Genomic DNA, 21,925 nt, shown 5'->3' on the forward strand with positions numbered 1-21,925 from the left:
TGTGAAGCTGAGAGGCAGAGAGGCAGGGGGCTTCCCAGCCACCGAGGCAGAGACCACTGGAGCATGGCACGTGGCCAAGAGGCTGAGGTCGAGAGAGACTTGGCTAGTGACAGAGGGGAGGTGCTGTTGTGGATCCGCAATGCATGCATCCTCGGTGTGTTCTGACCCTGGTCTGTGCTACCTGCTAACTTCTACAGTCGCCCTCCACAACGCTGAGCAGTGTCTGAGCTCTGTGTGACCATCGCGAGGGATTCCTGGACAGAGCCAGAGCCAGAGTGCCGTGGGAAGGACTGCGGGGTCAGAATGGGGTCAAAAGGGTCAAGGCACGGCTGGCCTCTGTCTGGTAGCATTCTGCCAAGAGCTGGTGTGGACTGGGCTCCCCTCCCTCCTCCACGAAGCCAGAGGAATCAGATGGGACACCCCTGTCACTCCTTTACATGTAGCATATACTTTTTTTTAGGGGTCACTGATGTTTAATTTGCAAACAAAACCACTAGGGATGTTGCCTGTTGACACCTCGGGATGACACTGGGACACTTGGTGGGAAGCTCTCAAGAAGGGCGAGGAGTTGAGTCACAGGATCACAAAGCTGGGGTTCCAACAGGTGTCAGCTGGTCTGGCGTGGCTGCAGGGCAGCTCTAGTGAAACAGAGAGAACGCCGACAAGCTCAGGGAGGGGCTACCAGAGGTCTGCCTGCCCAGCTTATTTGGCGAGGGGATTTCTGAACTCTGGCCAGCAAACTTGGCCTTGCTGCCCAGCTCCTCTTCAATTCTAAGGATCTGGTTGCACTTGGCCAGGCGCTCACATCGGCACGGCGCACCACTCTTGATCTGTCCAGTGCAGAGTCCCACCACCAGGTCAGCAATGAAAGTATGTATCCTCGGTCTCTCCAGAACGATGAGACACCATGACGCCCCACCCATTGGACTGGGCCAGCTTGCACGCCTGCAGAGACTCAGTCACGGAGCCCATCTGGTTCACTTTGAGCAGGAGGCAGTTGCACGACTTCTAGTCCATGGCCTTGGCGATTCGCTTTGGGTTGGTCACTGTGAGATCGTCCCCTACCACCTGGATCCCAGAACTGGCAGTGAACTTTGCCCAAGCGTCCCAGTCATCCTGGTCGAAGGGGTCTTTGATAGACACCACTGGGTAGTTCGTGATGAAGGACTTGTACAGGTCTGCCAGTTGGTCAGGTGAGATATACCTGCTGGGGTCATCAGGAGACTTGAAATCTAGGTCGTATTTCCCAGACCTGAAGAACTCGGAGGCAGCAACGTCCATGCCGATCACCACCTTGTCGGTGTAACCAGCTTTCCCAATAGCGTTCTTCAGCAGCTCCAGGGCTTCTTTGTTCTCCAAGATGTTGGGGGCAAATCCGCCTTCATCGCCGACATTGGTGGCATCCTTGTCGTACTCCTTGATGACGTTCTTCAGGTTGTGGTACACCTCAGCCCCGATGCGCATGGCCTCCTTGAAGTTGGCTGCTCCGACAGGGAGGATCATGAACTCCTGCATAGCCAGCTTGTTGCCGGCATGGTAGCATATACTCTTTGAGGCCTTTTAAAAAAAATCATTTTATTGGGGGCTCGTACAGCTCTGATCACAATCCATCCATCCATCCATCCATCCATCCATCCATCCATCCATTCATCCATCCATTGTGTCAGGCACATTTGTACATATGTTTCCATCATCATTCTCAAAACATTTTCTAAGTGAGCCCTTAGTAACAGCTCATTTTCCCCCTCGCCCTCCGTCCGTCCCTCCCTCCCTCACTAACTCTTGATAATTTTTTTTGTTTCTTTTTTTTGAACTCTTGATAATTTATAGATTTATTTTTCCATGTCTTACTCTGACCACTGTCTCTCTTCACCCACTTTTCTGTTGCAGGACTTTGTTTTAACTCAGTATTAAGTTGACAAGCATTGTCCGCACTGTTCTTTGCCACCACTGTGCCTTTATTTGGACTGCCCTGATCTTCCATTGTTTCAGTGGCCTGTTTGTTGATGGTTCTGTCCGTGGATATTTGAACAGGGCTGCCATGAGCAGTTTTGCAACATATAGCATGCTTTATTTGGGGGGGGGGGGAACCTAGAAGTGGACTTGCTGGCTCAGAGGTAGTGAATGTTCTTCTGGGGGCTCAACAGGCTTTCCGAGCCTTGAGTGATTGAGAGTCCCACCCCCCCATGCAAAGAAAATCCTAGATCCACACCTTCGTCAGCACCTGCTATTGTCGGACCCTTTAACATGCGGCACTTGCAGGGGGGCAAATGGACTCTCACTGGTGCCCTGTCCCCGGCCCTCTGATTCAGGAATGGCTTTATCCGGGAAGCCCTCCTCGGTCTGCACAAATGCCTGGGGGGCTGACTCCGTTGGGACTGAGTTGTTTCATGCCTTTAGGCCAAATCCTTGCTAGATTCATGACTCCTTGATGTAGGGCCATGAGCGTGTCTTTTCTACCTCCCCGCCATGTGTACCCTGTACACAGAAGATCCTCCGGTTGATTTTTGCTGTTGGAAGGAGAGAGAGCTCTTGTTTACCAAGAGCCAGACAGCCCAATGTCATTGACCTTTGAATAAGCACAACGCTGCCGAAGGGACTGGGAATAGGAAGCTTGTGGCTGCAGGTTGGAGTGGGGCCAGGTGAGACCCTAATGAGCTGTCTCTGCAGGCCTGGGCCGGGCTTGTTAGAGGAGCGTGACTTTTCCCAGGGGCCCCCACCCCCGGCACGGAGGACTCCCGGGGTTGAGCAGTGTCACGGGTCAGGAGCTGATTGTTGCCCAGGAAGCACGAGTTTGCTTTCTGCCTGGTGTCTGGAGGGGAAGGAAATCAATAGCTCATGCTCAGCCTGCTGAGCCGGGCAGCAACTTCACAGCAGTGAGTGTCCAGTCCGGTCGAGGCTCCATCCTGGGCCGCCTCCGAGGTTTAACAAGGTGCATACCGCTCAGCCTCCCCACTCCGTGGAAGCTCTCAGCTTGGGGCCACGGGGAGCTTCTGGTTGAGCTCCAATCTGTAATCACAGACAGACAGGCACAGCCCAGGGTGTCGAGCCAGACGGGCTGGACTGGAGTGGGTTAGATGGCCTGGGGTTCAGACAGGGGTCGCGGGGACATTAAAGCGTGCCAAGCATGCTGGTGGGGCTTTGCTGCTCAGAAAGGGAGATGATGCTCACAGAGAGCAGGTGCTGGCTAAGATGCTGGAAGCCTGCCAAGTCCCCCCTCCCCCATGCCCCCTTGTTTAATTAACTGGAAGGTTTTCTGGCAAGGGTCTGCATGGCTCCGGTGGCTGTTCCCCTTATTTCAGGCAGCTGAGGCTACGCACAGAAAGCAGCTGGGGAGGTTGTGGGGGACACTAATGCAGGTTTGGTCTTTTAAACCGACCCTCCGTATGTGTGTCATCTGTCTTGCTCTTTGTCCTCTCTTCTCACGACCACCCAGGGGTGCCTAACCAAGATCCTCACACTGTGGTGACAGCAGTCAGTGAAGGACACCATGATCTCTCTCTTTCCTCGTCACAGGCAGCTCTCTCAGTTTCCAAGCTCTCGCCCACCAGCTCCCCGCTGCATCTTCTCGGTGGTGGTGTTGTAAGCAGACTCCTGCGTCTGCTTGAATTGCGTGCTGTTCCCTCCAATAACCCTTTCGTCCGTATGATGAAAACAAACACCACCACAAGTCAGCTGGAACGCAGTCCACCGCTGAGGGAGTGAGTCTGTCTAGCCTGGCCTTTCCAGAGAAGCTTATCTATGCACATATGAAGAGAGCTTTAGAGCAAGGAAGTGGCTCCCACAGGTACAGTGGAAAGCAAGTTTCAAGTCCACTGCGGGGTTCTCTTCAGTAGGAGCTGAGGGATCCAAGAGCAGCAGGTCAGACGGCAGGCTTCTGGCTGCAGAGGCGAATGGATCCAAAGTTGACAGGTGTGGTAGTTACATAATCTGCCAACTTGAGAAGCGGTGGAGTCTAGCCTGTCAATCAGGTCAGAGCCAATGAGGCCTCTGTGTGGGCTTGGCCTTCTCTTGAGGATTCTGGGAACTCCTGTCTTCCTCCCTGGAGGTGGGTGACACTCTCCTTGCAAGACATTCCTGTTGACAAACTACATGGAGTTACGCTGATGGAGCCAGAGCCCTGGAGCTGGAGGAGCCATGTGGAGACCCACACTAGCGCTGAGCTGCTTCTATCACCACTGGATCCACAAGACTTTTCACCCACTTCCCTGTGATCTTCCTGCATTTGGCATCATTGCATGTTTTGTGGGTCTGAAGAAGAATTTATAGACTGGTATAGGACTTAAGGACTTGATCTGGACTAGGCTGGAATGTTTTCTTAATATACAATTACTCTTTTATATAAAGATTTTTCTTATATACATATGAGTCTCCGTGAAGTTGTTTCTCTAATCTACCCAGACTAACACAACAGGTAATAGGGCAGGCTGTGGAGCACTCCTCGGATCAGCAGGCAATACAACAGGCAGCTGGCACAAGTCCAAGGATTGAGAGGTCAGATGGTGGGCCAGATGCAAGACCCAGACCCAGCAAAAAGCCAGCAAACAAGCCAGTTACAGCCTTGAGGAAATTCCTTTCCATAGATTGACTGCTCATAGCAGATCTCCTATTGAAAATGATTACATCATGCTTGATCTCATCATGGAGGGGTTACTAGGTCTTAACTTCTACATCCCTGAGAATCCTGGTCATGCCAAGTTTACACAAAACCTTAACTACCCCGGAACCCCAGGCTCAACTGCAAGGAGTAAACTTAAGTAGTAGGCACACCGTAGAAAGCGGCTATGAAATTACGGGATTCAACTCCATCACTCTTTCCTAGGTTCTCCCTATTTCCCCCACCCATTAGCAAACACTGCTGGAAAAACGATGAACTGCAAGTCCCTATGTGAGAAAACATGGAGAATACAAAAATATAACGCATCATCATACTCTCAAGGAGTTTACAAAGTTTGGAGGCAAGACTTAGGCCAAGCAGCTGTCTCCAGATGCTCAAAGGGCCTGAGTTCCATTGCCAAGGACAGATAGCCTGCCCTTTGGAGGCAGGTAGACAGAGCCCCGGGTGGTAGTGGTTATGGTTGGGCTGCTAGTTGCAAGGTCAGAAGTTAAAAAGCACAGCTGCTCTTTGGGACAAAGATGGGCTTTCCACTTCTGTAAGGAGTTACAGTACCACAAGCTCGAGGGAGCAGTGCTACCCTGCCCAACTCAGCGGGGCACCGACTCCAGGTCAGTGAGTTTGGGTTTGTGGTTTGGGGTTGGAGGTAGATAAATCTCACTTTGCTATTTACCAATCATCAAGCGACATGAGATGGGTTTCTAAGCCTTCTTGCCCTTGGCACCTTTACCTGGAGAGGGAGATATCAGAGTCGCTGCTTGTGAAATGCCCCCTCTGTGCCAGTTGCTGCACCATCACTGTTACAGAGAGTTCCCATAACGCCCTTCCAGGCTGCCGTTGGTTTCTTCATCCGACAAACGAGACCATCAAAGCCCGGGCGAGCCGGATCTTCCCTGGTCCCCAGATGACACGGCAGAGTTGGGAATCAAATCTGTTCATGTTTGACTTCAAGGCCTTTGTTCTTCCCATTTCTAAAAGCTGCCTGAGAAGGGACGACTTTCATCCCCCAAGACACGTTCCACTCTGAGCCCCGGCACCCCAGCCCCCGTCTTTTCTGCACTGCCGCTGCAACTCGCCAACAGGAGGTCCTATGGGATAGGACTGTTCCTTGCTCGTGGCCGTATGCCGTGGCCCTGGCCTCCTGTGGAATCCTTCCCTCTGCCCCACTCCTTTACTCCTGCTCAAGAACCTCCGGGCAGATGACGGGGCAAGGACAGGATGTCGCCCGGGGCTCGCAGCCACGGGAGGAGAAGAGGCAGAATCGTGCCAGAGGTTCTTGAACGAGCTTGGCTCTGTCCACACCCTACATTCGGCCTCCAGAGTGTTGTTATTTGAAGCCACCCCAACTTTGTCACGGGCGTCCTGGAAAAGGAACACCCTTCCTTCTCAGGGCTTTGGTGAGGGTTAAGGGAGTTTATTGATTTGTTTTCTTAAATGTCTCCCATGGAGCCTGGCTCCAAGCAGCTCTTCTCTCTCTGTCCACAACCCTCTCCACGACAGGACACTGCCGCCCAGATGACAGACATGGGTATGTTTCCCCTTAATAATGAGCGCATGTGCCAACATGCTTATGGAAAAAAGCTTACAAGGAGCCTTTCATCTCTAAGGACCTGATCACGTCTGGCAAGCATGCTCCCAGATGCGAGGCCAGCCTCTTTCAACCACACAGAGGGGAGGAGATTATCCAGGAAATTCTGACAAAGAACCCAATTATACCAGCTTGACTCATACAGGCCTCTCATGCCAAGGCGGGGCCTCTTTGCCCGAATTACCTAAGTGATAACCCATACACGTTAGATGATTTTTCTTACCAGGTCTTTGTGAGCCTGTCACTCAGCCCCACTCCCCACCCTGCAGGGACTGGACAAGTGGAAAGTGAAGTCCAGGCTCCTGTTTGGATCGGACAGGACCAGGCATATCATCCTCACGTCCAAGCAGTCTCTCCCTTTTCATTTCCCAGAGCCTTCCTCTGCGCCGCCCATCCCAGGTGCCCGCCTGGGTTTGGTGAGGCGTCCACTAATCCCTGCTGGGGATTACCCAGCCGGGGCAGACTAGCGCTTGAATAGTCATGATGCTTCTTACATTTCCGCCACACTTGGGTTCACATCCATTAGCTCCTCTCTGATCCCACACCGACCCTGCGAGAGAGAGAGAGAGAGAGAGAGAGAGAGAGAGAGAGAGAGAGAGAGAGAGAGAGAGAGAGAGAGAGAGAGAGAGAGAGAGAGAGAGAGAGAGAGAGAGAGAGAGAAACCCAGGACACAGGCTTTCTGACTCGGGGCCTTGTCCTCTGACACACAATGCAGCAGGCTCTCGGGGCAATCTCCGAGACCTGGGGGAATGGAGGTGTGCTTCAGTGGTGGCGAAAGACAGATGCAGGAACATGGCTGCCAGCGCAGCCAGTTCCACATTGTCAGCTCAATGGCATTGATGATCTCTTTTACAAGGTGCCTCCGGGATCATTAGCCACGGATTCCCAAACATTGCACCTTCAGGAACATGAGCTCAATGCCCCTCACCCCACCAAACACAAACTCCCCCTTTCCCTTCCCTCCTCTCCCTGGTCACTATTTTGGGTCCTGTGTAATTGCTTATTTCACACAGTACCTGTTCCTTCTGCAGGGGATTTCCTGCACACTCTGATGTTTTCAAGGTTCATCCAGGTGTGGCTAGGTAACCGTCCATGGCCTGTATCGGCCACTTCCTGTGGACCTGCTTGTCTGTGCACGGGCGTGTTGGGGGATCTCCTGGGGGTGGGGTGAAAAGCGCAGCTTTGAGCGTTGTGCACAATTGCCTGCGTTGCTGCACTCCGGGCCGGTGCACAGCCGGGAGTGGGGTTGCTGAGCCGTAGGGTAGGGAGGGTAGTTCGAGTGGAGGAAAAGCCCCAGGCTCCATGAGAAGGGATTGGGGTACAGCTTTGGGGGCTGTGGGGCTTGTCAAGGGAGCCTTGGTGGAGTGATGGTTAAAGCGCCCAGCCGCTAAGCCAAAGGTGGGCGGTTTTAACTCACTGGTCGCTCGAGAGAACAGCTGGGGTGGTCTGCTTCTGTAACAGGAGTGGACAGGAGGGGACACCCACACGGACAGTTCTACTCTGCCCTAGAGGGTCGCTAGGAGCCAGAATCTACTTGACGTAAGAGACTTTGGTTTGGGGGCCTGTCAAGAGCTTGTCAAATTGCCCTACACCCCACCCAGGGAGCAACCTCCTCATGGCTTATGAGGTAAGGGTAGTAGGGGTGGGGTACAGGTCTGATGTCACACCTCTTAAAACAAGATAGCATCTCCCTGTAGGCAGGGGTTAGCAATCCCAGGCAGGCCGTTGGAGGATGCAGATCAAAAACAATGGCTCATTCTGAGCTAAGCAAGCAATCTGATTTGACCACTCCCCTGGCTGAGATGGTGCAGGAGGAGGGGGGCAGGCAGCTGACACCCTGGATAATTAGAGCTTGCTTTCAACAAAGAAGTAGAGCATTCACGACTCTCCCCACCCTGTGTTTCCCAAATGGAAGGCTCGCACACCGCCACCGCCACCGAAGCCATCACCTCTCATGCCACGCTACCTGGGCCCCACCTCCCACCCACACCCAGGCTCTGGCCAAGAGGAGCCAGCTTACCACAACAAGCCTTGTCTTTGAGGGTGTGCCTGCCTGGCTGCTGCCCTGGTCAAGTTCACCTCTAGCGACGAGCGTTCAGTCTTGTTGCTGCTCTTCGGACAGAGCCGCTCCGTTTGCTTGTCCGTGTTTCCTTTTCCTGGGAAACGTGCTGGCGCTGGACAGAGAAGATCCATTTTCCATTCAATGGGTCCTACCCGTTTTGTTTCACTCCACCGGTTGCAAAAGACAACATGAAACAAAATGAGAAAAAAACCAAAACAAAACACTTCCACTCGGCCTGTGTGGTTTTACTTCTAAATAATTTCTCAGGATCGTTTCTCAGCAATGAGCTTCCAGTGCACCGTCACTCCCCCGTCAAAGCAGCATCATTTCCCCACAGCCATGCGGCACCCCCTTGTAGACGTGTCGAGTAGGTGGCCATTTGGAGACCCAGATAGAAAACAATGGCTCAGCTTGGGGGTGAGCTCAGTTTCAGACCCAAAGAGTGATTAAGGACGTGTTGGAGGTTCCACTGGCTCTGTCCCATCACTAAGCCCTGGTCTCCCTTATGATTTTGAGTTTTGTGCTCCGGTTTTAAATCGTCAAAATACAACTTTCTTCTAGTTCCTAAACGCTTCCTTCGTGCCCCTGCCCCCGCCCCACACACAACACACATCATGATCTGAATTCTACCTCCAAGTCTGGCTAGACCAGAGGTTGTACACTGGTGCAGATAGAAACTGGAAACATAGGGAATCCAGGGAGGATGATATCTTCAGGACCAGTGGTGTGAGTGGTGATACTGGGAGGGGACAGGGAGGGTGGGTTGGAAAGAGGGAACCGATTACTAGGATCTACATGTGACCTCCTCCCTGGGGGACGGACAACAGAAAAGGGGGTGAAGGGAGACGTCGGACAGGGCAAGATATGACAAAATAATCATTTATAAATTATCAAGGGCTCATGAGGGAGGGGACAGTGGGGAGGGGGGGGGAGAGGACCTAATGCTAAGGGCTTAAGTGGAGAGCAAATATTTTGAGAATGATGAGGGCAAAGAATGTACAGATGTGCTTTACACAATCGATGTCTGTATGGATTGTGATAAGAGTTGTATGAACCCCTAATAAAATGTTAAAAAAATACAAATGTTTAGGGGTGAATGACTTCTCTCCCTACATCTTTTCTTGTATTTGTTTTTTTTTCTGCAGACGTGGGTGGGGAAACCACATGGTCCACTGATGTGGTTTGGGAAACCTCAGGGTGCTGGGGATTGCGAGGGGCTGGCTACGGTAAAGAGCCCCCACTCACTCAGCCCGTGCCCTTTTGCTTCTAAACGAGTCTTACAGGGGCCACCACCGTCTTTCCCCTGCCCCTCGGTTCAGTCTCTTTCAAAGCATGAGCACTGGAATGGCGATGCAGCTTCTTTGGGGCGAGGGAGGTTCCGTGGCAGAACCCCTGACCCGCAGCTGGGAGGCCCGGGTTTGACTGCTGGACCACAAGGAAAAAGCAGCCACTGCCCGGCGGTCCGTGGAGACTTGCATCTGCCATGATGCTGAGTGAGAGGGTTCAGCGGAGCTTCCAGACCCAGACAGACTAGGGAGAAAGGCCTGCTGTTGACCCACTTTTGAAAACCAGCCAGAGAAAACCTGCTGCCTTGGGACTGCCCAGAGAGTCTTGTTCCAATCTGCAATGGGCCAAAGTTTCGGGCTGACTCCGTGGTGGCCAGAAACAGACACAAAGAGCCCCTCACATGTTGGTTGCTCATGGACATCCTCTGTGTGGCAGGAGAGTTGTTAGTGTGCTGTGTTCCAGCTCTTTGTCCCACTCAGCCGTAACGCTGGCTGCTGCTTCCGACGTCATGGAACAGTGACCTACAGCGCGGGACAGCAGACCCAACATGAAAGCATTCACACTGAAATGGACATAACTTTAGAAAGAGATTGTTTGTGTCGTGCTGACTGCCTGGGGGAGAGTGCTTTTGACATTCGTGTCTTTGGGTTTTAGTGATTTGTCTTACATGAGTTCGATTGGCCAGCATTTGTCGCCTGTTCCCAGGAGGCCAGGCTCCAGAGAAGGGTGCTCCTCCTGGACCCTGCAGCTGAGTGGGGAAGGCCGTCGAGGACCCCCTTATGGCAGGGCAGGTCTAAGACCCCAGGTTTCCCCAGCAGCCTCCCCGCACGATTCCTAGTTCTAGACGAACTAGTTGGCCCCCAGTCCTTTCCTTAGCATTGCTCCAGTGAGCTGACCTGCACTGAAGCCGAGGTCCTGCTCCCTGACCTGTCCAGTCTCGATGATTTTCAACAACTAAACTGAGATGCTCTTTCAGAACCTTTCACCCTCCAATTTTTTTTTAAGGGAGAAGAAAGCTGAAAAAAAAATCCAAAATCTGTAACCATCCTACTCAATTCCCCAATTGAGCTTCCCAGGGCAGTTCACCTTTCAGGCTCATGCCTGATTCTGATCCAGGTGTGCAACCAGTGCACCTCAGCTTTGCACGTGACATCCTGTGCTCCATCCTGAAACCCACCCCCAGCCAGGGCGGCTCCCCTGGGGCACACTCCTAGTTCAGAAGCACTTGCCAGACACTCCACTTTCTAGGCAGTTCCACAGCCACCTGCCTTTTCTACAGCATCCTCCTTCCTCGGCCCCATGCTGACCTTCACATCGCGCCTTAATCACAGTCGCTGTCTCCATCTGGCTCCAAAGCCACTTCCAGCCGCTCTGGACAAATATCCTGCCCAGTCCGCCCTGCTCCCACCAGCCACATGCCACCTGGCATCTCCCCATCTGGTAAGTGGGACCGGAACAAACAGACCTGCCCCACGCCTCCACAAAGGCGCCCTCTCCATCGAAGGGACTCCATCACCGCCCGTCATTAGCGCTGTTCTCAGTGGGAAACAGATTCTGCAGTCTCTCGTCCGTGGCCCCTGAACCCCATCCGTTTTCAGCGAGCCGCTAGCAGGGCATTAGAGATGAGGCATCCACTGGAGGACTTACAAATCTGAAATATAGTCTTGTTGCGGTGCTAATGACACACTGGGTAAATACGGATGTTTGTGTGACTTACGGCCTTCTTTCATTAAGTTACTAAAACTGAACCCATTGGCACCGAGCCAAGTTCAAGGGTATCCCAAAGGGGGCATCTGTAGGGGAGCAGAGAGCCTCACCGATCTCCAAAAAGCTGGTGGGCTTGAACCACTGGCCTTGTGGTTAGCAGACCTTATGGGTCATAACCCCTGTGCTTAATTGACAGCACCACCGGGTCTCCTTAATAACATTGCTCGGCATCCTGGCACCCTGGTGGTTTAGGTGTATTACACTTTGGGCTGTTAATCTCAAGGTCAGCGGTTCGAAACTGCCAGGTGCTCGGTTGGAGAACGATGAGACTTTCAACTCCCATAAAAACTGCAGTCTCAGAAACCCACAGGGAGCCTTCCACCCTGTCCTGTAAGGTCATGGGGAGTCAGAATGGACTCCATAGCACTGATCTAGCGAATGTGCTGCACCAGGGCTGAGTCAAGTGTTTTCCTTGCATTATCTCACGAAATCCTCATCAGACTTTTTGGCGATATATTCTGTTATTTTCCTTTTACAGGGGGAACACTGACGTATAAAGGGTCTGGATAAATTGTCCAGAATCTCACAGTCTGTGAGAAAGACTGGGTTGGGCCCAGGGGAGAAAGCTCTGGATCTCAGGCCCGGACCACTCTCTCACGGGACCTCATTCAGCACTCTACTCCTCCTCGAAGCAGATTCGCCAAACTCTGACCTCATGACATTCTCTGCAGGGGCATCTTTGGAAGTCTTTAAGGCCCTAATCAGCGATCCTGTTTCTGCAGACCTGTGCTCCAGATTATTAAGCCAGCATACGTCAACTGTGCCTGTCCTCCTGACTGGGTAACCTGACACGTTCAGGAAGAGCCAGGGAGGGGAGAAGGAGGAAACCCAGGCCTGGGGAACTTGAAGGGGAACTTGGGTAAGAGGAAGCCAAGGGCTGTCTTTTCTATGGCTACGCTGAGAGCTCAGAACAAGTGCGGTCCTGGAAACAGGACTGCGGTGGGATGCACCGAGTCCCCTCTCACCTCCTCCACGCACGGCTGTGGGACACCAGGCAGCCATCACAGCGTTGGTCTGGGCCTCAGTTTCCTCATCCGTACAATGGGCGTGATAAGTCCTGCCCTACTTGGCTCCGAGGATCAGTGGAAGGGCAAAGGAGACAGAATGCATGAGAGCGCTTGGGACACTTCGTGTGATATAATGAGGCAGTGCTCTGTTTGGGTGATGAATACGAAGTAGAATATTTTTAAATATTATGGATTTTTTTCCTCACCTGGTATTTTATTTCTTTATAGAGCTCTGTCCTTCTAAAGGTCACAGCAGCTAGGCTGGTATGTGCTTACCACCTCAGCGAAGGCAAGTGACAACAGAGGGAGAGAGAGTAAGAAAGGGAGTCTTGGTTGACACGTTTTAGATGTCTGGGCCATTTCTTGAGGCCAATGTCTGGGTTGATGGTGAAGTTTTATGTCTTGTTCAAACTTAGAACTGAAGACCTGTGCATCTTATATACATGATACAAACACACACAAGCCAAACCACTCAAATAAAATCTAGGTTCTTAGAGGAACAGAAATATATTTTCTAGAAAAACTATTTAAGAGAAAATACAGTGGGGGTGAGGCTCCCTGTCCTCCTCCTCACTTCCCAAGTCTCTGCAGCCCACAGCTGCAAGGGCTCCGAAAGCAAGCCCAAGTGCTCAGATGGACAGAGAAGAGGCAGACTGGGCTGTCCCCCAGACAAGGAGGCTCCAGGCAGCATCAGGATCCTCAGGTGGGGTTTCAGACGGCACAGCTTATTGTCATGGCTTCTAGGAGAAGCAGTGGCATGAGCTGTCCAGGTGGGCAGAGCCTTTGATAACCCCCTTGAGTGTTCACTCTGTCCTTCACACAGGGCAGGGCTGCTGAAGAGTGTCCCTGAGCCCCCAAGAACCATGAACAAACCCAAGAGAGAGGCTACATCGAGGTGCAGCTGTGGGAACCAATCGTCTGGGCCAGATGGGGCAGTGGGCGTTCCTACTGACACAGTGTGAGAACATGGCACTGACTAGGAGTGGGTCCCTTCCCCCAAAGCCATGGCTGTCCAAATGGTTCCAGTTGATAGGGACCCAGTGGGAAAGACAGAGTAGACCTGCTCGATCTCAACCCAATTCACGCCAGTCAGCACTTTCTGACTCAGAGTAACCTTCTAGGACTGAGTAGAACAGTCCCTGGGGGGTTCCGAGACGAACTCTTCATGAGAGTAGAAAACCTTTTCTTTCTCCCACAGAGTGGTTGGTGCTTTTGAACTGCCGACCTTGTGGCTACCAACCCAACATGAACCCCACTACACCATAGTGTCCTATGTATGGGGTTCGCCAAACTGTAAATCTTTACGAAATCAGATAGTCCCATCTTTCACCCACGGGACGCCTGGGGTGCTTACCTCAGCAATATTTAGGTTAATAGCCCAACGCTTAACTCACCAGAGCGTCTAACCCCAACACCCCCACACCTTACACTTCCCACCATGGTCGGGCACCCTGTCTACAGCACCCGGAAGGACTCCCAGGGCATGCCGGGTCAAGATCTCTGAGAACTCTTCCTGAGGTTAATTGTGGCTACCGCCCCAAAGTGGGAGCTAGGATGTTAAAAACAAATCCCATGAAATATTTTTGCAAGTTTGCTGTTTGAGTGTCATACCCACTTCAGTAAATATTCACAGCTATGGGTCCAAATCATGTCACACAGAATACTCAGCGTGCCGGCAGTTCTTTCAGAGCACCTCATGGCCTTGCTCGTGGAAAGGAGAGGCAGACCTGGTCGCTTTGGGAGGTTCCATGGGGCTGTCCTTTCAGTGTGGTCATCCTCTAAAACGTGGGCCTGTGACATTCGTGTGTTTCATTTATTTCATTCATGAGCTTGAACCCAACACAACGGCTTTATAACCTAGGACAGTGGGCATAGGGACAATTGGCCATGGGGACAATGTGTACCAGCCATTCTGCTTCCCTGTGGGATGCAATGGCTAAGTGTTTGACTCCTGGCCTCAGGATGGCAGTGCCAACCCACCCACAGGTGCGTCCAAAGGCGGGCCTGGTGCCCTCCTTCTGAAAGGTCAGAGAGCGGAAACCGATGGAGGAGGGCTGCACTGCGAGACGTGGAATCCGCTTGAAGGAAACTGACGCCCACCACAGCTTTTCTTCATTAAGGGAACCTCTGAGTCCTTCACAGAAAGAGCCTTTGTCTCTCTCTCCCAAACCCTTTCCCAAGAACCCTTGCTCGGCCGGCCTTCTTTGGTGGGGTCTGCTGACAAAGGAGGCCTGCCGGTTGCCCACCACAACGTCTGGGAAGGCTTCCAGCTGCAGAATCCCCTTCTTTAGCACAGGATGGTTGCCGATGTCACTGTGAGAGGAACTGGGCATGTGACAGCGCACTGGTGTGGGGGAGTGAGTTAGCGTATCCCACAAAAACAACACCAGAAAGGAGCCAAGCTGCCAGTTAACCTTCAACACACAAACCAAATCCACCAGCAGCAGACTGTGACCGCCAGCTCCCTGGGGCCGGGGCATGGCTTGCTGAATGACACCGCTGCAAGGGGTCTGCATTCTGTCGCTCGTTGGCGAAGCGCCCGTGGGTAAGTCGCCCAGCTCCTCTGTGGCCACAAGTGACCTCGACGGCATGGCATTCTTCTGGAGGTTACATGAGGAAAGGACTCTGTGTCTACAGTTCCTTGAGGAGAGAATGGATATCAAGAGCCGGACCCGGCGTGCTCTCTGTGATTGCAGTTCTGGAATAAAGCAAAGCTCATTTAGATGAGTGTGAGCGTGTGTGTGTGTGTGTGTGTGTGTGTGTGTGTGAGCGTGTGTGTGTGTGTGTGTGTGTGTGTTAACCATTGAGAAGCCCTTCTGGAAGAAGTGATTAGAAGGGTAGCCATTTTCATTCAAAACGAAAATTCTGGTTTTCTTCAAGTGTTTCCTCTGTACAGAAAAGACCATCTTGGTCCCCAATGTTTTCAACCCTCTGGCTTTTCTTTTTCCGCATTCATTGATCCAACCCTAACCTGCTGCCTACTCTGGGGCTGGGGACTCTCCAACTCAGAAGATTATTCCCCTCCTAGACTCAGAAACCCACCCCGGCCCCAGTGAGGGGCCTTTCAGGAGGCTTAGGTCAGCAGCATCTTTCTTGGAGGGCTGGAGAGGTGGCCGGCACCCGGTCCCGGAGGCCAGCGCTGCAGTAGGATCCGAGAATGGGGTGCAGAGCAGGTACACGGTTGATGACTCGATGACCACCAAGGTGCACCTGGAGGAACCACCTCCTTGCGGGAGTCCTCAGGTTGATCCTGCCACCAGATCAGCTGTTGGCATGGCCTACAGAGGACAGGGAAGTGACTGTGGCTGAGCTCAGGGTCTGCAGGAGCACAGCCCTGTTATTACTTGCCAGCTGCACTGTATGGAGGGGGCTGCCCACTCAGACACCACCAAGGTTTGGGGCCTCCACCACGGTACAGTGTGGCAGCTAGTCTGTCTTTGGACTTGGCTCCTCCTGCTTTTTCAGGGTCCCAGAAATAAGATGTCCTGCCGTCGTGCCCGGCTTCTCCCTGTGCCTGTCCTACCCTTGACTGGCACTTCAGCTAAAGTCTCTGCCCCCGCCTTGTTAGAACGGATTCCCAGGCTCTCGGTCTCCATCACCAAGACTGTGTCTTGTCGTCTGTGGCTTGTTTCTGGGTTTCAGACCGTCCTAATGTGCCTGTGGCTCCTTCAGTGAGAAGGGGCCTGTGTTAGTCTGGGTAGACTAGAGAAACAAATCCAGAGACATTCATCTGTGTATAAGAAAGAGCTTTATGTACAAGAGCAATTGAATATTGAGAAAATATCCCAGCCCAGTCCAGATCAAGTCCATAAGTCTGATATTAGTCCATATGTCCAATACTGGTCTATAAATTTCTCTTCAGACTCACGCAGCCATGCAATGATGCCGGATGCAGGAAGATCACAGGTCAGTGGGTGGAAAGTCTTGTGAATCCAGTGGTGGTAGAAACATCTCAGCACTGATGTGGGTCTCCACGTGGCTCTATCAGCATAGCTCCATGTGGCTTGTCATTAGACATGTCGAAGCAGAGACACAGTATATCTAGCTTCCAGCAACTTATCTCATTAGCACCTCCAAATGAGGTCATCAAGCTGTGACCTAACAAGCTAACCTCCACCCCTTCACTCTTAACAGTCTCCAGGTGACACCAGATTATGGCACCACCACAGACTCCTTGGAGAGTCATAATACTTTTACCAAAGACTAAAGAAAGGCCAGTGAATGTTAATGACTTGCTTGGGCTGAGGCCACACAGTGAGGCTGGGCAGAGCTGGGACTGGAATTCAGGCCTTGAGAAAGGGTCTTCACACACACACACACACACACACACACACACACACACACACACACACACTCAAAACAGAGGCAGGCGGTGGAGAAGGGTCTGTGTGGGTTAATGTACTCTAACTAATGGCAGTCGTGCAATTCTTTTAAACCACTCCCCTGCTTGAGCTGGGGGAGAGCAGGAAGATTTGACATTGACATTCCTGACATTACAGTGTCTGCCAACCATGGCAACATCATCTCTGCTCAGAGCTGTCCCCAGGGGCTGCCAGCAGGCAGAAATCTTGGAGCAGGAAGTGCCTGGGGGGCTGCAGCGGGGACCCCATGCCTCTTAGGACTTTCTGCTACTGTACAAACCCTCCTCTGACCCCGGGCAGGGCCTGCCCCACCTGCTCAGGTGTGCTGCATACCTGACCCTTGAACCCACAGCTCAGTCGCATTAGGGAGACTTTCGAAAAGGACTCTCGCCTCCTTGGACGTAATGGAACACGAATTGTCTGGCGCGTTACTTTCACAGTAAATGAAGGGGCCACCAGGTAGCAGCCACCCCAGGCTTTGTTGACTCAGCTGAGTCCCCCCCTCCACCCCACACCCTGCCACGGAGGCAGGCTGCCGCAAACAGCAACACCTGCTCTGGGCAGGACCAGCCTCTCCTGCAGTCACCTGGAACCAGCTTGCCCAGTAGGTTTTTTTTTCTTTAAATCCAACCACACCACTGGTCTTGGCCGAGGTGCCCCACCCAGCATCACAAGGTGCTCTGGGCCCTCTGGTTCGTGACTTTCGTGCTGGCTTTTCCAGCTCCAGGTGCCCACCCTTGCAGGCCTCGTGGGTGATTACCAGGGACCTCCCTCACCCCCTGCTCCCTCCTACACGATCCCCAGAGAGCAGGGCCTGCACCCAGGAGGCGACTGAACAGTCACCTGCACCAGCCCTTTCCAGCAGGCCAGCGGCAGGGCCAGCCCCATCAGCACTGAAGCGGCTGAGTCATGCGTCTTTTGCAAAAATTTCAAGGTGGCTCTGATAACATCTGATTACTCCCTGTTGACCTAGCAAGGACTGTGAGAAGCCAGCAGCCCAGAGGTGTGGGCCCCACTCTCCTGGCGGGGCAGGTGCACTGAGCAGAACTGGGTGAGGAGCAGATCAAGAAGGGGGGGAAACACCCAACCCAGCTCTGACCAAAGCTCACTCAGGGGAAGAGAATGCCACGGGGCTGGGGCAGGCCCGGTCCTTGCCACTAACGTAGAACATTCCTCCTTACTCATCACCCTGCCCCCCCCCCCAAAAAAAAAAAACAAAACGAACTCACTGCCATCGAGGCAGTGCCAACTCATCTGGACCCTACAGGGTAGGGCGAACTACCCTGTGGGTTTCTGAGACAGTGACTCTGGATGGGAGTAGAAAGCCCCATCTTTGTCCCGTAGAGCACCTGGTGGTTTTGAACCGCCGAGCTTGCCGTGAGCTGCCTGATGCTTAACCCTTACACCCCTGGCCCAGTTGATTCATTGGCACTGGGAGCAATGGGCCGCCCCTGTTGCTTGATAGGGGATGAAGTGTTTCCCAGGACTCTAGACTTGAAGGACACCGTCGGATCCGCCCCACATCCACCTCTGTCTTCTCCCCTCTTTTCCATGTGGCCTCCCTCCCTGCAGAGCAACTCCACATCCTGCCATCCCATCAGGGGCTGTGCACCCTGGAAGGCCTGGGTGTGGACCCCACTACGCACCACGAGGGTGCCCCTGATGGTGGTGTGTAGCCCCTACTGGCAGGAAAGGAGAGAGACTTGCTGAGCCAATCCGTCACATCCCTCCCTGGTGGCCTACTTAAAGGCGAACCCCAGAGCCCAGTGAACAGGCTTCCCCACAGGATGGGGGCAGCAAAGGACCACTGCGTCCCCTGGCCACCCTCTACTGTGCTGTGGGCCTCAGGAGAAGGGCTTGCTCTTTTCCTGCCTAGCCATCTTGCCAAGCGTCCTCAGGCGACAGAGCAGCCAGGCGAGTTCAGCTAAGGATTCTGACCATTGCCGCCTTCCCCCACGGAATATCAAGTAGGCTTGGGCCCCAGGCTCTGCGTTCCCTGCCCTCTCAGCTGCCACCTCTGCAGGGGCCAGTGATGGAGTGGAGGCGGGGGACTGGGGTAGGAAGAGGCAAAGGGTGGGTGGGTGGGTGGGTGGGGGTTTATTTCCCCCAATCCAAGACACTTTAGGGTGGCATTAAGGCTTCGAGAGCAGTCTGATATCCATGCCCACGTATGTGGTTTTGGCCTGCAGAGCTTAGAAATCACGCAACTGGCAAGAGTAACGGCAGCGACTGATGTGTGCCTGCAAGGGAAACGGGCAGTCCCCCTTAGCGGACCTCTTTACCCCGAGACATTGCCACGCTATCTTTACACTCGGAATCACTCACGTCTTTTCTCTCAAACCCCAATTGCTTTTTTTCCTTATTAATCACAATTTATTCTTGGTTATACTCATATGTTATTTTAACTTTAAAAAATCATTTTATTGGGGGCTCGTACAATTCTTATCACTATCCATACATCCATCCATTGTGTCAAGCACATTTGTACATCTGTTGCCATCATCATTCTCAAAACATTTGTCTTCTACTTGAGCCCTTAATATTGGCTGCTCATTTCCCTTCTCCCTCCCCACTCCCCCCTCCCTCATGAACCCTTCATCATTCATAAAGTATTATTATTTTGTCATATGTTACACTGTCTGATGTCTCCCCCCGCCCTCTTCTCTGCTGCCCCTCCCCCAGGGAGGAGGCTACACGTAGATTCTTGTAATCAGTTCCCCCTTTCTACCCCACATTCTCTCCACGCCCCAGGCATTGCCACTCTCACCACTGGTCCTGGAGGAGTCATCTATCCTGGATTCCCTGTGTTTCCAGTTGCTATCTGTACCTATGTACATATTCTGGTCTAGCCAGATTTGTAAGGTAGAATTGGGATCATGATAGTGGAGGGGAGGAAGCATTTAAGAACAAGAGGAAAGTTATATGTTTCATCGTTGCTACCCTGCACCCTGACTGGCTCATCTTCTCCCCACAACCCTTCAGTAAAGGGGTGTCCAGTTGCCTACCGATGGGCTTTGAGTTTTCACTCTGAACTCACCCACATTTACAATGATATGTTTTTTTGTTTTCTGATGCTTGATACCTGATCCCTTTGACAGATCGTGGTCACACAGGCTGGTGTGCTTCTTCCATTGGGCTTTGTTGCTTCTGAACTAGATGGCCACTTGTTTATCTTCAAGCCTTTAAGACTCCAGACGCTATATCTTTTGATAGCTGGGCACCATCAGCTCTCTTCACCATATTTACTTATGCACATATTTGTCCTCAGTGATTGTATGAGGAAGGTGGGCACCCACTGAAATGATTTTTAGTTTTTTGATGTCTGATAACTGGTCCTTTCTACACCTCATGGTCAGACAGGCTGGTGTGCTTCTTCCATGTGGGCTTTGATGCTTCTCAGCTCGATGGCAGCTTGTTTATCTTCAAGCCTTTAAGACCCCAGACACTATATCTTTTGAGAGCTGGGCACCATCAGCTTTCTTCACCACATTTGCTTATGCACACATTTTACTTCAGCAGTCATGTTGGGAAGGTGTGCATCATGGAATGCCAATTTAATAGAACAATGTGTTCTTGCATTGAGTAAGCGCTTGAGTGGAGGCCCAATGTCCATCTGCTGCCTTAATACTAAACCCGCAATTTCTGAGGAGAGCAAATGGTAACCTGTTCCCCTGGAGTTCGCGGTCCCGGGAAATCATGTCTCGTGAGGTTTGATCCCTCTCTTCTAGAGCGCCTGAAAAGGGAACCTCCTGAGCCTGGATGCGTCCATGTTGGTTTGGATATAAAAACAATGTTTTCAATTACTGGCCAGGTGCCTTACTGATGTCACCCCAAGTCTCTGAGTCGAAGGGATGCTGCAGGAGGATGGATGTGCTCACTAGTGCAATCCACAAATCTTCGGGGGCCACGAAAACTCCCCAGTTTAAGGAGCAAGGCAAGGAGACGTGGAGATGATGAAATAACTTTTAGAAAGAGACTCAATAGTCACGTTGTGCATGTGCGGCTGCAGGCTTTATTTATTACTATATCTCTTTTATATGCATTGCCTAGACTCACCTTGGCCCTGTTCCTCCCCCCCGTCTTCTTGTCAGTGGCTGGGCTTTCTACCGTTTGATATCATGTTTAAAGTGGACCATTCAGAGCCCAAGAAGAGTCCTGCTGTAAGCAAATCTTAGCTACCGATGCACAGGGTTAGAATGAGAGATTAAAGGGTCTTTGCTAGATGCGCACAAGGGTCTCTTTTCAACTCTTCACCAAGGCGCACTCCACAAAACCACGGTGCAATCGATGAAAGGACCAGAAGAACCGGAGCCGTGGCCTGCTGGGCAGCCACGGACCTCTCCGACGGCACGCCTGAGGAGCAGCACTTGGCTACCGTCAGGCAGAGTCGGTTGCAAACCAAGACGCGGTATTACGAGAGAGGAAAGGGGATGGTTCACATTTGCAAAATATTCAATTCACCAGAAAGGTGTAAAATTAAAACAAAAAAGCCAAAATCACTTATAGTTGAATCGAACGATGCACTGGGGCTGCTTGATCTATGAGAACACCATGTGGCTACGCAGGTGAGAATGTGAACAGGCCACCTAGTAGTTACGGATCCTGGCACAGGAACTAGTGCTACACGAATGACCTGGACCTGACTGAACCCAGTGGTCAGGTGAACTACATATGAGGGGCGGGTTTGCTCTGATCGGCTCTGTAGCTTGTGGCTACAGCATGAACTGCTAGAAAGTGAGGCGGGCAGAGAAGGATGGCAGGTGCATCAGGGCATGCTTGAAGACACAGAAGGAGAAGGCACATTCATTCAGATGGCTGAATGCAGAGGCAAAATAGGACTGGCTAGAGAGCAGGCTGGGGTGGGGGGAGGGAGCAAAGCCAGGGGATGGAATATTTTGTATTTATTACACTTGGAACTTGGGTCTCACTTGGGTTACTAGGAGTCAGTGAGACATTTTAAGCAGAGAAGTTTCATGCCTGTATGTTTTGGTGCAGGAAGATCCTTCTGCCTTAGCTTAAATACACTGAACAGAAACAGAGAGGGCAGGAACATCAACCATGAATCTATTTAGTCAACTCAGGTAAGACATGGTGGGGGCTTTAATTAACTAAAAAGAAGGGAGGGCAATAAAGATGGGGAAAGTGAATATAAAAGAGATGGAATAGATAGAAAATGTAACAGTACATGTAGTACACTAAGTTACCCATCATTGCACTAAGTTCAGATGCCGCTTTCTG

The 21,925-nt window shown here is 52.1% G+C and overlaps 1 pseudogene; it reads right to left on the reverse strand.

The window, feature by feature from the left end:
• Positions 1-695: 695 nt before the first annotated feature.
• The window catches only part of LOC142455585 (alpha-enolase pseudogene), a 96,063-nt pseudogene continuing 74,833 nt past the window's right edge, over positions 696-21,925 (reverse strand).

This window comes from Tenrec ecaudatus, chromosome 8, assembly GCF_050624435.1.
Source record: "Tenrec ecaudatus isolate mTenEca1 chromosome 8, mTenEca1.hap1, whole genome shotgun sequence".
Taxonomy (NCBI): Eukaryota; Metazoa; Chordata; class Mammalia; order Afrosoricida; family Tenrecidae; genus Tenrec; species Tenrec ecaudatus.